The 16,892-nt window shown below is 40.6% G+C and overlaps 1 long non-coding RNA gene and 1 pseudogene across 6 annotated transcripts in view; both read right to left on the bottom strand.

Moving 5' to 3' along the window:
- Positions 1-16,892, bottom strand: part of LOC104001414 (uncharacterized) — a 187,241-nt gene that overhangs the window by 103,704 nt on the left and 66,645 nt on the right. The gene's annotated exons all lie outside the window — the stretch shown is intronic.
- Positions 9,591-11,924, bottom strand: LOC451761 (heat shock cognate 71 kDa protein-like; annotated as a pseudogene).

Here is a 16,892-nt window from a genome sequence, read left to right as displayed (position 1 = left end):
GTTTTTAAAAATTTTTAGTTGCTGTTCCTATTCTCCTCCTCTTCCTCCTTTCTCTCTTCCCCCTTTCTTTCCTCTCTCCTCCTCCGTGCCCTTCTCTTCCTCCTCCTTCTTTCGATAACATCATCTTCTTAGTTCCTAGGACACGGCCTGGCACTCTGTGCATATTTGCTGAATGAGTGTGTGGATCTGTATGCCCTATGATTTGGGAGGACCTTTAAGATGATTGAATCCCATGAGTCTCCTTTGCAGCACCCCAGCCAGATGTCCCTAGCCTCTGCTCCAATGCCTCTGTACTGTGAACTTGTAGACTCCCAGGGCAGCCTGTTCTGTCTAAGGAGGCAGCCTCGCGGCATGGTTAAATGCTCAGGGTCATACTGAATATGTTATTTAATTCTTCTCAGCCTGTTTCCTCATCTGTAAAAATGTGGTCATAATAATACCCACTCCACAGCAATGTTGCAATTGTTAAATGAAATCAGGCATGTGGAACACAGCGCCTAGCCACAAGTGATGGTTAAATAAATGTGATTTATTGTCATGATGATTATTATTTTACCGTAACCATCATCAGTCTGTCTTCAGATGGTGACGACAGAAGGTGAAGTTGTTCTTACATTGCACAGTGATCAATTTCTCTCTAACTTCTGATTCTCTCTTTGGGTTTGCAGGTTCCACACGACAACCATTGGTGTCAGAGGCCAGCGCCTTGATGAATATGTGTCTTCTCTTCTCTAGTTTACCACGGGACAGATAGCTACTGCACCAGTTTCAGGTCTTCTCACCATCTTGGCCTCTTTCTGAATAACTCCTCTTTTGCGATGTCCCCTTACTTCTCAGGCCATCCTAGGGATGAAGAAAGTACTGGGCCAAAGAGATCCATGGGCATCCATGTAGAGAGTGCCAAGAAATTAGGCTTATCCTGCCTCTGCGCCCAGCCAAGGTTAACAAGCTTTATGGTCTGTTTGGCAAACCTGTAGGGACCCGGTCCTCCATTGTGGGATGGGAGTTGAAGGAAACAGTGTTCAGGTCTGGCCCAAGCCAAAACCCATCTATTGCAACCTACCATTTCTTTTCTGCCTACTTCTTCTATTTACTTTTTCTGTTGTTGTTGAGACCAGGTCTTGCTCTGTTGTCCAGGCTGGAGTGCAGTGGCACAATTATAGCTCACTGCAGCCTCAATCTCCTGGGTTCAAGTGATCCTCCTGCCTCAGCCTCCCGAGTAGCTTGGGACCACAGGCACATGCCACCACACCCAGCTAATTTATTTTGTTTTTGTAGAGACAGGGTCTTGCTATGTTACCCGGGCTGGTCTGGAGCTCCTGGGCTCAAGCGATCCTCCTGCCTTGGCCTCCCAAAGTGTTGGGATTACAGGTGTGAGCCACTGTGTCCGGGCACCTTCTTTTTTTTTTTTTTTTTTTTTTTTCAAAGAAGGCTATTAAGTGCCCAGTGCCTGGAAAGTTCCTTTCTTTCCTGAATTAATATACCAAATTAGTTCCTGCTAAAGTGTTAATGACTAACCCCAGTTTCCCTTCTTGTCAGCAATCTGCCCTCCTCCATAAAGGGTTGAATAAATAGGACTTTTAGACATAAGTGACCGAGTCTGTGAGGGAGTAAATTTTGAGCAGGGGGAGCTCTCACGCAGGGCTCTCCAATTTACACTGCGGAGGTAGCTTCCTTTTCCACCTCTGCAATAAGCCAACCAACCCTACAAATATCTGGTAGAAAGAAGGGCTGTTCCAGTGAAGAGTCAATTAGTATGAAGACCGCCATCTACTGGCAGATGATATCTACTGGCCCCACTGGTGCGCTAGATAAGTTTTGTCATTGCAGGGGGTTTCCCGATTGGGTTGCTTGAATGCTGAGAACCAGTCCTGTCCCCCATTCCTTTTGCCTAATTTCCCTTTTTCATTATTCCTTTGTTACTTTGATTCCTCAACATATACAGTATTTCACAGAGCCTTTATGCTACAGGGGATCTTTGGAGGGTATAACTGTTGTGTGTCATTAACACTTTAGTATAAATTAACTCATTTGACTACCACTAGTCCAGAAGTTGAGAAATTCCAGTTTGTCCCCTTTTTTCTCCCTTTCTTCCTCTCTTTCTCCTATCACTGAATATAGAAGTCAGGCTCAAAAACACATCTTAGCTCTGGAGAGGAAAGGACTTCAGGACATTTTCATTTACCAGAAGACAGCTGTGGAAGTTTTAAAACGGTATCAGCACACTGGCCTTCCTTACTCCATCAAATCTCATGTGTGCCCTTCTCGGAGTCTCTAAAACAAATGCAACTCCAGGAAGTCTCCCTAGTCTCTGAGATCCCGTATTTCCAGTTCCTTCACCCTCTCTAGCTGTCTGCCCCATCTTTTTTTAACAAGAAGCGTAAATATCTCCACTGTATTCTTATGCACATTTCATGTGTGGTGCGTCTGTTTCATGTGTGGTCTGTCTGGCCTCTTGTCATGGGCTGTTTACTTCCTGGAGGCACTTTGGTTTTTCTTTCTCAGTATTTCACCATTGCACTAAGTCTAAGTTGTGGCACTGATCACGGTATGTGCTGCCTGCACATTGTGAGATGTTCCGTGGTCAGGGTTCGAGCAGTGGGGAAATGGTGGCTCGGAAGGTCTTGGTGAAGCTCATAACATGTTCTATGTCTCTAGACACCTATTTCTAGGTGTGGTTTGCAAGGAGGGGGTATTAGAACCACCGTTTAGAACCTGGAGTGTGAGTGTCCCTGAAGAGACAGGAAGACTTCCCAGGGGGTATTTGGGCATGAGTTGTTTCAAGGCACTCCATTTCCAGATGCTGAATGCCATATCTGCCCTTCCCTGAACTGATCTAGCAGAGAGTGCACCTGCAGCTGGGGGGTCGGGCTGGTTCTCTGGTCCTGCCTGCCCTTTCTCAATAGCCCTTTTCCCACTTTACAAAAGGAAAAAATACTGTTAACTCTCTCTCATCCCAAATCTTACTTACTATGGTGCATTAGGCCAAGTGTACAAACTTCCATGGCATCCAAAAAAGGACAACTGAAAATATTAATGAAGGCAACATAAATCTCTAAGGTTTTGTGTCTCTCTCTGTCTTATACATACATCTGTGACGGGCAAAGCATGGAATTAGACACAGGGCAAGATAGGTTGTGTGGTAAGGCAAAAATATGATACCAATATTTGTCTAATGAGTCCCCTCATCCTTCCCCCAAGGATTATCAAAGAACATACTGCCATCATGCAAATCTCATGAAAATAAAATAAAGTTAGTGAAGGTAGGAAGTATTGAGGGTGGTGGCACATTATTTCATCCCGGTGATAAATTCATGGTACAGCTTCATGCTCTATCAATATCTATCTATCTGTCTGTCTGTCTGTCTGTCTATCTATCTATCTATCATCTATCTATCTATCTAATCTAGTATGTCTACTATCTTAGAATTAGAATGCAGAATGTTTGTCTTGGGGACATATATTAACTCATTGATTTGGCTTGAAAAATGAAAACTGGCCGAGCACGGTGACTTATGCCTGTAATCCCAGCATTTTGGGGGGCCAAGGCGGGCAGATCATGAGGTCAAGAGATGAAGACCATCCTGGCCAACATGGTGAAACCCTGTCTCTACTAAAAATACAAAAATTAGCTGGATGTGATTGCTTATGCCTGTAGTCCCAGCTACTTAGGAGGTTGAGGCAGAAGACTCACTTGAACCTGGGAGGCAGAGGTTGCAGTGAGCCGAGATAGTGCCATTGCACTCCAGCCTGGCAACAGAGAGAGACTCCGTCTCAAAAAAAAAAGAAAAGAAAAAAAAAAGAAAAATGAAAACTAAGTGTTTTGGTGGGGGACAAAGAATAAGTCTACTCTGGGTGATTAATTTTATGACCCACTTCAACAATTACCTTAAAGTGCCATAAACTGAATGTGCTAAATTTTCAGCTCTTAAAATTTCCACAATAAAAATAAAGTATATGATAATATAAAATCAATGTACAAAAAAGTTTTGGTAAACTTATATTGAAATGAAAGATATTTCAATTTCTCCAACCCTTTTTAAGTATATCAAATTAGAAGGTGTCTTTATGAGAAAGAATAACAAGCATAATTAACAATCATTTAATAAGTCTTGATAAAGTATTTTAGGTGATTTCTCAGAAAAAGAGGACTTAATGACCACAAAGACTAGGTAATAAATATTTGCAAGTCAGATGTTTTCCAATTCTTTGCTTTCGACAATATCAGAAGAGGACCTAATGGAGTTGTCAGCTGATAGATTATTAAAAATAATTCTTGATGATAGAGCAGTATGTTATTTTTGGCTTAGAACTTGGAAAGAGTTCAGAGAGCTAAATCATATTGCTATAATAAAACTCCATCCAAACTTATTTACGTGAACGAGGTCTCCCAGCATTACTTCTATAAAAATGAAAAGTTTGAATAGAATGGATGCTATTCCTTGTCTAACTCTAATAACAAGTAATATCATGCATGAGTGCATGAATTAATTAAAGATAAAAGCCTTATTCGGCCGGGCGCGGTGGCTCGTGCCTGTAATGCCAGTACTTTGGGAGGCTGGGGCAGGCAGATCACAAGGTCAGGAGTTCGAGGCCATCCTGGCTAACACGGTGAAAACCTGTCTCTACTAAAAATACAAAAAATTAGCCGGGTGTGGTGGCGGGCGCCTGTAGTCCCAGCCACTCGGAGGCTGAGGCAGGAGAATGGCGTGAACCCGGGAGGCAGAGATTGCAGTGAGCCGAGATCACGCCACTGCACTCCAGCCTGGGCGACAGAACAAGACTCCGTCTCAATAAATAAGTAAATAAATAAACAAGCCTTATTCATTTCATTAAAAGATATGAGGCAGGCGGATCACCTGAGATCGGGAGTTCAAGACCAGCCTGACCAACATGGAGAAACCCTGTCTCTACTAAAAATACAAAATTAGCCGGGCTTGGTGGTGCATGCCTGTAATCCCAGCTACTCCAGAGGCTGAGGCAGGAGAATCGCTTGAACCCAGGAGGCGGGGGTTATGGTGAGCCGAGATCGCACCATTGCACTCCAGCCTGGGCAACAAAGAGCGAAACTCCGTCTCAAATAAAATAAAAGAGATACATTACTATTTTTTTTTTTGAGACAGGATCTTGCACTGTTGGGCAAACCAGGATATTGATATTGATACAGTCAAGATACAAAACATTTCTATCACCACCAGAATTCCTGAAGTTGGCTTCTTATAATCACAACTACTTTCCTCTCATTCTCTCAAACTTAATCTCTGGCAACCACTCATTTCATCTCCATTTCTGTGATTTTGTCATTTCAAGAATGTTAAATAAATGGACTCATACATATATAACTTTCTGACATTGGCTTTTTCTTCTCGGCATAAGTCTCTGGAGAGCCATCCATGTTGTGGAGGATATGAATAGCTCCTTCCTTTTTCCTGCTGAGTAGTACTCCCTGCTGTGAATATATCACAGTTTGTTTAACCATTCATCCATTAAAACACACCTAGGTTGTTTCCAGCATGGGACTATTGCACATAAAGCTTCTGTAAACATTCATGTGCAAGTTTTTTGTGAGCATAGGTTTTCATTTCTCTGGGATAAATATCCAGAAATGCAATTGTTGGGTGGTGTGGTCATTGTGTGTTTAAAATTTTAAAGAAATTGCCAAAAAAAAAGAAATTGCCAAACTCTTCCAGAGTGGTGGTACCATTTTACATTCCCTCCACATTGTATTAGTGATCTAGCTTCTCTACATCCTCACCAGCATTTGGTCTGTCACTATTTTTTCCCACATTATTTTAAATCAAACTTTAATTTTGAGATAGTTCTAGATTTACAGAAAAGTTGCGAAGATCGTACAGACTTCTCATACACCCCTCACCCAGTTTCCCCTACTGTTAACATCTCTTCATTTTACGGAACCTTTGTCACAACTAAGGAGCCGGCACACTTGTACTAACTAAACTCTGCAGTTTATTCGCATGTTACTAGTTTGCCCCACTGTCCTTCTGACTCTGGATACCACATTACTTTTCTTTGCCATGTCTCCTTAGCCTTTTCTTGTCTGTGAGAGTTTCTCAGACTTTCCTTGTTTTGGATGACCTTGAGAGTTTTGAGGAACGCTGGCCGGGTACTGTGTAGAATATCCCTCAATTTGGGTTTGTTTGACGTTTTTCTCATGGCAAGACTGGGGTAATGGATTTTGGGAGAATTACCACAAAGGGGCAGTGCCATTCCCATCACATGGTATTAAAGGGACATACATGAAATTGACATGACTGATGACGTCGACCTTATCACCTGGGTAAGGGCTTTTGCCAGGTCTCTCTCCTATAAAGTTAATCTTTTCCTCCTTTTCCACACTTTACGGTCCAAAGGCAAGTTACTGAGTGCCAACCAGTACTCAAATGGTTAAGAGTTAAGCCCCATCTCCTTGAGGGAGAAATATCCGCATAAATTGTTTAGAATTATTAGAATTCTCCTTTCTGGGCCGGGCTCACGCCTGTAATCCCAACACTTTGGGAGGCCGAGGAGGGTGGATCACGAGGTTAGGAGTTCAAGACCAGCCTAGCCAAGATAGTGAAACCCTGTCTCTACTAAAAATACAAAAAATTAGCCAGGCATGGTGACAGGTGCCTGTAATCCCAGCTTCTCGGGAGGCTGAGGCAGGAGATTCGCTTGAACCCAGGACGCGGAGCTTGCAGTGAGCCGAGATTGCGCCACTGCACTCCAGCCTGGGCGACAGAGTGAGACTCCATCTCAAAAAAAAAATTCTCCTTTATGGAAGATTTAACTATTTTTAAGAGTTAATAGATGTATTTTAGAGCAGTTATATTTTTTCAGACAAATTGAACACAGTGCAGAGTCCCCACAGACTTCCTCTCCCTCTCTTCCCCTGCCACCTCAGCAGTTTCCATTAGCAACATCTCCCATTAATGTAGTACATTTGTTACAATAAACAAATCAATATGATATATTATTCGCTAAATTATTAGTTACAGTTTTCATTAACTAATTTGATACATTATTAACTGAATTATAATCTAGATATTGATATATTATTAACTGAAGTCCACAGTTTACACTAGGGTTCTCTTCCTGTTATATAGTTCTCTGGATTTTATCAAATGCATAATGTGTCATGCATCCCCCATACAATACCAAGATATGTACACAGTACCCAAACACACTCTACAAAATACCTTCACTGCCTTAAAAATCCTCTGTGCTCTGCCTATTCATCCTTCCGTCCCCCTCACCCTTTGGCAACTACTATCTTTACTGTGTCTATAATTTCACCTTTTCTAGAATCTCATATAGTTAGAATCATACGGCATGTGATTTTTTTAGATTGATATTTTTCACATAGCCATAAGCTTTTAAGGTTCCTCTATGTCTTTTCATGGCTTGATAGCTCACTTCTTTTCAGCCTGAATAATACTTCATTGAATCCACGTATCAGTTTGTTTATCTGTTCATCTACTGAAGGATATCTTGGTTGCTTCCCAGTTGTGGCAATTAAGAATAAATCCTCTATAAACATTCATGTGCAGATTTTTGTGTGGATATGTTTCCAACTACTTGGGTAAATACCAAGGAGTGCAGCTGCTGGGTCATGTGGTAAGACAAAGTTAAGAAACAGACAAAATCCTACACATTGGGTACAGCGTACACCACTCGGGTGATGGATGCACCAGGATCTCAGAAATCACCACTCAAGTACTTATCCATGTAACTAAACACCACTCGTTCCCCCCAAAAACTATTAAAAAAAAACAGACATTCTTCCAAGTGGCGATATCATTTTGCATTCCCGCCATCAATGAATGAGAGTTGCTATTGTTCTACCTCCTCCTCACCATTTGATGTGTCAGTATTATGAATTTTTGCTATTATTCTGATGAATATGCCGTGGTATCTTACTATTTTAATGTGCATTCCCTAATGATGTGTGATATTAAGCGTATCTTCATATGCTTATTCGTCATGTGTATATCTCCTTTGGTGAGATGCCTGTTCAGATCTTTTGCCCACTTTTATTTATTTATTTATTTATTTTTGGGATGGAATCTTGCTCTGTCGCCCAGGCTGGAGTGCAGTGGCGTGATATTGGCTCACTGCAAGCTCCGCCTCCCGGGTTCACGCCATTCTCCTGCCTCAGCCTCCCGAGTACCCGGGACCAGAGGGGCCCGCCACCACGCCCGGCTAATTTTTTGAATTTTTGTAGAGACAGAGTTTCACCGTGTTAGCCAGGATGGTCTCGATCTCCTGACCTCGTGGTCCACCCGCCTCAGCCTCCCAAAGTGCTGGGATTACAGGCATGAGCCACTGCGCCTGGCCGCTTGCCCACTTTTTAATTGGACTGTTTGTTTTCTTATTGTTGAGTGTTAAGAGTTCTTTGTATATTTTGTGTACAAATTCTTTATCGGATATGTGTTTTGCAAAGATTTTCTCCCAGTCTGTGGCTTGTCTTTTCCTTCCCTTAAAAATATCTTTCACAGAAGTTTTCATTTTAATAAAATATAAGTTATTACATTTTTCTTTCATAGATTGTATTTTTAGTGTTGTAACTAAAAAGTCGCCACCAAACCCAAGATCATCTAGATTTTCTCCTATATTATCTTCTAAAAGTTTTACAGTTTAGTATTTTACATTTAGGTTTAGGATCCACTATTAATTTTTTTGTGTGTGAAAAGGGTAAGGTCTGTATCTTTTTTTTTTTTTTTTTTTTTTTTTTTGGTATGTACGATTGTTCTCAGCAATGTTTGTTGGAAATACTGTCCTTTCTCCATTGGATTGCTTTTGGTCCTTTGTCAAAGATCATTTGACTATATTTATATGGGTCTCTTTCTGGGCTCTCTCTTCTGTTCCATGGATCTATTTGTCTATTCTTTTGCTAGCACCACAGTCTTGATTACTGTAGCTTTATAGCATGTCTTGACGTTGGGTAGTGTCAGTTTTCCAACTTTGTGCTTTATCTACTTCAATATTTGTTGGGTATCCCGGGTCTTTCGCCTTCCCATATATACTTTAGAATCAGTTTGTTAATATCCACAAAATAACTTGCTGGGATTTTGACTGTGATTGCATTGAACTGACGGATTATTTGGAAAGAATTGACATCTTAACCATATTGAGCCTACCTGTTCGTGAAGGTAGACTTTCTCTTCACTTACTTAGATTGTTGATTTCTTTCATCAGAGTTTTATAGTTTTTCTCATGTAGTTTCCTTGCACACATTTTGTTAGATTTATACCTAAGTATTTCATTTTTGGGGGTGCTAATGTAAATGGTGATATGTTTTTAATTATAAATTCCAATTGTTCACTGCTGGTATATAGGAAAGCAACTGACTTGTATATTAACCTTGTATCCTGCAACCTCGTATAATCATTTATTAGATCAAGTTTTTGTGTATGTGAATTTTTTAAATTTTCTACATAGACAATCATGTAATCTGCAAATAAAGTTTTCTTTCTTCTCAATTTCTATACCCTTTATTTCCTTTTCTTTTCTTAATGTACTAGCTAGGACTTACAGTATAATGACAAATTGGAGTGGTGAGAAGAAACATTCTTGCACTATTAATTCGAATATTTTTATGGTGCCAATTTTAAATAGTTGTATTTAAGACATTGAATTTTCCACTTACAATACAGTGTTTATGAAGCGCAATGTTATTTCCTTCCCCTGTGCATATATTCCATATTCAAGTATTGAGAATGCCCCATAACTTACTATGGCAGCTGAACTTTTTTAAACTGCCACAGAATTTGCTACAAATTTAGATCCTTCAATGTTTTATATGTGTGGAACAATGCTACATCTATACTTGGGTTGGCTTAATCAACCTCTTCAATGGTGGGCCCTGAGGAAGCACCACCAGAGGGAGGAGCTCCACCACCAGGGAATCCCCCAGGCATTCGTCCTGGCACGCCTCCTGCACTCTGGTACAGCTTGGTGATGATGGGGTTGCAGACTTTCTCCAGCTCTTTCTGCTGATGTTCAAATTCTTCCTTCTTGGCAGTCTCATTCTCATTGAGCCAGATGATAATTTCATTACACTTGTCCAGAATCTTCTCTTTGTCCTCATCGTTAATCTTGCCTTGAAGTTTCTCATCTTTGACAGTTGCTTTCATGTTGAATGCATAGGACTCAAGTGAATTCTTGGATGACACTTTGTTCCTCTGCTTTTCATCTTCAGCTTTGTACTTCTCAGCTTCCTGGACCATACGTTCAATGTCTTCCTTGCTCAAACAGCCCTTGTCATTAGTGATAGTAATCTTGTTCTCTTTTCCTGTACTCTTGTCCACAGCAGAGACATTGAGGATGCCATTGGCATCACTGTCAAAAGTGACTTCAGTCTGAGGAACACCTCAGGGTGCAGGAGGTATGCCCATGAGTTCAAACTTGCCAAGCAGGTTGTTATCCTTGGTCATGGCATGCTTACCTTCATGAGCCTGAATAAGCACACCAGGCTGGTTGTCAGAATAGGTAGTGAGGATCTGTGTCTGCTTGATAAGAATGGTAGTATTATACTTGATGAGGACGGTCATGTGACTCCACCAGCAGTTTCAATACCAAGGGAAAGAGGAGTAACATCAAAGAGCAGCAAATCTTGAACATTTTCAGACTTGTCTCCAGACAGAATGGCTGCCTGGACAGCTATACCATATGCAACAGCTTCATCAGCGTTGATGCCCTTATTCAGTTCTTTCCCATTGAAGAAGTCTTGGAGAAGCTTCTGAATCTTGGGGATACGAGTAGAACCACCAGCCAGGACAATATCATGAATCTGTGACTAGTCGAATTTGGCATCTCGAAGGGCTTTCTCTACGGGGTCCAGGGTGCCACGGAACAGGTCAGCATTCAGTTCTTCAAATCAGGCATGGGTAATGGAGGTACAGAAGTTGATTCCTTCATAGAGACAATCGATCTCAATATGGCCTGGGTGCTGGAAGAGAGAGTATGCTTAGCATGTTCACAAGCAGTACGGAGGCATCTTACAGCTCTCTTATTCTCACTGATGTCCTCCTTATGCTTGTGCTTGAACTCAGCAATAAAATGGTTGACCATTCGGTTGTCAAAATCTCCACCCGAGTGGGTGTCTCTGGCTGTAGATTTGACCTCAGAGATTCCATCCTCAAAACGGCACGCTCACCTTCATAAACCTGAACCAGCACACCAGGCTGGCTGTCAGAATAGGTAGTGAGGATCTGTGTCTGCTTGGTAAGAATGGTAGTATTATACTTGATGAGGACGGTCATGACTCCACCAGCCGTTTCAATACCAAGGGATTGACACATCAAAAGTGCCACCTCCCAGGTCAAAGATCAGCACATTTCTTTCTGTTCCAACCTTTTGTCTAAGCCATAAGCAGCAGCAGTTGGCTCATTAATAATTCTAAGTACATTGAGACCAACAATAGTTCCAGCATCTTTGGTAGCCTGACGCTGAGAGTCATTAAAGTAAGCTGGCACTGCGACCACAGCATGGGTAACAGTCTTCCCAAGGTAGGCTTCTGCAATTTCCTTCATATTTGTCAGAACCATAGAGGATACCTTCTCTGGATAGAAGCTTTTGCTCTCTCCCTTGTATTCCACTTGGACCTTGGGCCTGCCAGCATCATTCACCACCATGAAGGGCCAATGCTTCATCTCAGACTGGACAACAGCATCATCAAATCTGTGTGCAATCAGACGTTTGGCATCAAAAACCATGTTGGTGGGGTTCATTGCAACTTGATTCTTTGCGGCATCACCAATCATTCGTTCAGTGTCCATAGAGGCGACATAGCTGAGAGTGGTTCAGTTTCCCTGATCACTGGCAATTATCTCTACTTTTCCATGCTGGAAAACACCCACACAAGACTAGCTGGTGCAGGGATCAATACCAACTGCAGGTCCCTTCGACATGGTGGCTGGCACGTAGGCCTGGCTCTGACAACGAAGAAAGACACAGGAACCCCGAGAGCTGCAGGTGAGTTCAATGAGCTAATTCAATATTTTTATTTCAGCTATTCTGATAGGCATGTAATTCTGTCTTATGATTTTTTGCATTTCCCTAATGACTAATGATATTGAATATTTTTTCATGTACTTATTTGCTATCTGTAGATTCTCTTTAATGAATTTTTTCATGTCTTTTGCTTATTTTCTAATTGGATTGACTTTTTTCCTTCTGAGTTTTGAGAGTTCCTTATATAATCCAGATATGACTATTTTATCAGATATGAGACTTGTAAATATTTTCTCTCTGTCTGTAGCTTGACTTCTTATCCTCTTAACAGAGTCTTTTGCAGAGTAAAAGCTTTTGGTGTCAAGGCTAAGAACTCTTTGCTTATGCCTAAATCCTGATGATTTTTTTTTTCTTTTCTTTCTTTCTTTTTTTTTTTTTGAGACGGAGTCTTGCTCTATTGCCCTGGCTGGAGCGCAGTGGCCCGATCTTGGCTCACTGCAACCTCCGCCTCCCGGGTTCAAGTGATTCTCCTGCCTCAGCCTCCCACATAGCTGGGACTACAGGCGCGGGCCACCACGTCTGGCTAATTTTTGTATTTTTAGTAGAGATGGGGTTTCACTGTGTTAGCTAGGGTGGTCTCAGTCTCCTGACCTCAAGATCTGCCCTCGCTGTCCTCCTGAAGTGCTGGAATTACAGGCATGAGCCACCGTGCTCAGCCCTGATGATTTTCTTCTAAAAATTTTATAGCTTTACCTTTTACATTTAAATCTTGACCCATTTTGAGTTAACTTTGGCATAAAGTATGAGACTTGAGGGTTTTTTAAAAAATTCTTCTGTATTTTGTTTGTCTGTGGATGTCTAATTGCTTCAAAACCATTTATAGAAAAGGCTATCTTTCAGCCGGGCGCAGTGGCTCACGCCTGTAATCCCAGCACTTTGGAAGGCCGAGGCGGGCAGATCACCTGAGGTCGGGAGCTCGAGACCAGCCTGATCAACATGAAGAAGCCCAATCTCTACTAAAAATACAAAATTAGCTGGGCGTGGTGGCATGTACCCATAATCCCAGCTACTCGGGAGGGTGAGGCAGGAGAATCGCTTGAACCCGGGAGGCGGAGGTTGAGGTGAGATGAGATCGCGTCACTGCACTCCAGCCTGGGTAACGAGAGCAAAACTCTGTCTCAAAAGAAAGAAAGAAAGAAGGAAGGAAGGAAGGAAGGAAGGAAGGAAGGAAGGAAGGAAGGAAGGAAAAGGCTATCTTTCCTCTACTGAATTCCTTTGGCACCTTTGTCAAGAAGCAATTGGGGTCATTTGTGTGGAGCTATTTCCAGGTTCTCTATTCTGTTTTATTGGTCCGTATGTCTTTTCTTCCACCACACGATCTTGTTTTATTGTAGCTGTAAGATAAGTCTTGAAATCATGTAGACTAATTTCTCCCAATTTATCTTTCAAATTGTTGTGGCAGTTCTAGCTCCTCTGCTTTAAAATATAAAATTTAAAATACTATGGTGTATATTTACCAAAAAACTTGCTGGGATTTTTAATAAGAACTGTGCTGTATATGTATATCAATTTAGGGAGAATTGACATATTTATTATGCAAAATCTTTTTTTTTTTTCTTGAGACGGATTCTCCCTCTGTCGCCCAGGCTGGAGTGCAGTGGCGCAATCTCGGCTCACTGCAAGCTCCGCCTCCCAGGTTCACGCCATTCTCCTGCCTCAGCCTCCTGAGTAGCTGGGACTACAGGCGCCCGCCACCACGCCCAGCTAATTTTTTGTGTTTTTAGTAGAGACGGGGTTTCACCGTGTTAGCCAGGATGGTCTCGATCTCCTGACCTCGTGATCTGCCCGCCTCAGCCTCCCAAAGTGCTGAGATTACAGGCGTGAGCCACCGTGCCCAGCCTATGTTAAATATTTTTTGTTTATTTTTAAAATTTAGAGACATGGTTTCATTCTGTTGCCCAGGCTGGAATGCAATGATGCCATCAATCATAGCTCACTGCAACTTCAACCTCTTGGGCTTAAGCAATCCTCCCACCTCAGGCTCCTAAGTAGCTAGTGTTACAGGTGCATAAGAGAGGGTCTCACTGTTGCCCCAGCTGGTCTCCAACTCCTGACTTCAAGCAATCCCCCAACCTCAGTCTCCCAAGGTGCTAAGATTACAGGAATGAGCTACCACACTCATCAGTTAAATCTTTCAATACATAAACACAGCATATCTCTTCATTTATACAGATCTGATTGATTTCTTTCATCAGCATTGTGTGGTTTTTGGTGTAAAAAAAAATCCTGTACATGCTTTGTTAGATTTAAGTATTTTTTTGAACAATTGTACATGGTATTGTAATTAATTTTAGTGTCCACATACTTGGTGCCAGAATATAGGAATACAATTGATTGACTTTTGTATGTTTACCTCATATCCTTCAAACTTGCTAAACTTACTTATTAGATCTAGAAGTTTTTTTGAAGATTCCTTGGAATTTTCTTCATAAAGAATCATGGCATCTGCAATATAGTTTTCTTTTTTTTTTTTTTTCTAATCTGTATGCTTTTTATTTCCTTTTTTGCCTTTTTGCCCTAGCTAGAACTTTCAGCACTATGTTGACTAAGAGTATTGAGAACAGACATCCTTGTCAGGTTCCCAAACTTAGAGGGAAAACATTTGGTCTTTTACCTTTAAGTATAATGTTAGCTACAGATTTTTGTAGATATTCATCAGGTTGAGGAAGTTCCTCTCTATTCCTGTTTTTTTCTGAGATTTTTTTTTTTTATCATAAATGGATGGTGAATTTTGTCAAAAGCTTTTTTTTCCCATTGGTTGATATGCTCATGTAATTTTTCTTTTTTAGGTTGTTAATACGATTGATTACATTGAGAGATTTTAAAATATTGAGCCAGCCTTACTACCCTGAAATAAATCCCATTGGCATGGTGTATAATTCTTTTTACACATTGCTGAATTCTATTTGCTAATATTTTATCAATGATTTTTGTGTCTACATTTATGAGATTTATTGGTCTGCAGCTTCTTTTTCTTTCTTTTCTTCCCTTTCTCCCTCCCTTTCTCCCTCCTTCCTTCCCTCCCTCCCTTCCTTCCTTCCTTTTTTGTAGTGTCTCTTTCTGGTTTTAATATCAGGGTAACATGAAGCTTCATAAACTCTGCCAAACTCTTCTTCTTCAGTTTTCTGCAGGAGATGTATAAAATTGGCATTAATTTCTCTCTAAAGGGTGGTAGAGTTCTCCAGTGAAACTCATCTAGACTGCAGATTTGTGTTTTGGTAGTTTTAAAATTGTGGATTTAATTTTATAAATGGTTATAGAGTTATTCTGATGATCTATTTCATTTTGGGTGAACTGTGATAGTGTGTGTTTTTTGAGGAATTGGTCCATCTCATCTAAGTTGTTAAATGTATGAGAGTAGAGTTTTTTGTAGCATTCGTTTATCATCATTTAGACACCTTCAGGGTCTGTAGTGATATCTCCTGTTTCATTCCGGATATTGGTCATTTGTGTCTTTTCTCTTGGTCAGTCTTGCTGGAGATATGCCGATTTTATTGATCTTCTCAAATAACCAGCTCTTTGTTTCAGATTTTTATCTATTGCTTTTCTGTTTTTAAATTTTATTGATTTCTGTTCTTATCTTTAGTATTTTTTTCCTCTGTTTGCCCTTGGGTTAATTTTGCCCTTTATTTTCCAGGTTCTTGAGGTGGGATATTTGGTTTTTGATTTGAGACTGTTCCTCTTTTCTAATATAAGTATTTGTGGCTACATACTTTCCTTTCAGCACTGCCCAGCTCTGTTCCATAACATTTGATATGCAGTACTTTCATTTTTTTTTTCCAGTTCAATGTATTTTTGGATTTCCCTTGAGACTTCCTCTCTTCCCATGGATTATTTAGAAGTGTTTTTATATTTTTCTGTTATCTTTCTGTTATTTATTTCTCTTTGATTCCACTGTGGTTGGAGAACACGCTGTATTATTCCAATTCTTTTAAATTCATTTAGGTTGTTTTATGAACCAAGATATTGTCTATGTTGGTACTTGGTTTTTTTTTTAAGTGGTATCAGAATGTGTAATATATTTTTATCAATTATATACTAAAAATAACCGTCATTATAACCTAATACAGAACAATCTCAACAACTAGAACATAATAGTTATAGGAACTTGAAAATACTATGTTTTTGAACACATTTTTGTTGAAGAAAATTTTGGCAGGTGAAGTGAAATACAAGTATAATTTTAAAATGAAAAGGAAACAATATAGGAATTCTAACTATACAGAAGAATTTGGGCTGGGCATGGTGGCTCACGCCTGCAATCCCAACACTTTGGAAGGCTGAGGTGGACAGATGGCTTGAGCCCAGGAGTTCAAAACAAGGCTGGACAAATGGTGAAACTTCATCTCTACTAAAAGTACAAAAATTAGCCAGGCATGGTGGTGCACACCTGTAGTCTCAGCTACTCGGGAGGCTGAGATGGGAGGATCACCTAAGCCCAGAAAGGTTGAGGCTGCAGTGAGCCATAATCACATCACTGCACTCCAGCCTGGGTGATAGAGCAGGACCCTGTCTCAAACAACAACAACAACAAGAACAAACAGAAGAATATGTTTTGTTTATAATTTTTTTAATGTGAGATATTGCGTATCAAATATTTATGGCAACTATTTACCATTGGCTATAGGATGTAAACATGTGACGGAATAATTTTATTTTAAAATTTTAATATTTATAATAATCTGAAAAGTTTCTATTTTAACTACATAGTAAAACTTTTTATGTAAGCTTTTGGATGTTGACTTACAAAAAAATAAATGAGGGAATATATGATTTGTCACATTTTGGGGCGAGGGAGTCAAGTCAGCACCACCATGGGAAGCTCCCTGTTCTGGATACAAAGCCAAGATCAGAAAGGAGGTGAAGATTAAGGAGACTAT

The sequence above is a fragment of the Pan troglodytes genome, chromosome 10, assembly GCF_028858775.2.
Source record: "Pan troglodytes isolate AG18354 chromosome 10, NHGRI_mPanTro3-v2.0_pri, whole genome shotgun sequence".
NCBI classification, from domain to species: domain Eukaryota; kingdom Metazoa; phylum Chordata; class Mammalia; order Primates; family Hominidae; genus Pan; species Pan troglodytes.
Note: the sequence above shows the minus strand (reverse complement) of the source record. Positions and strands in the feature narration are given on the sequence as shown.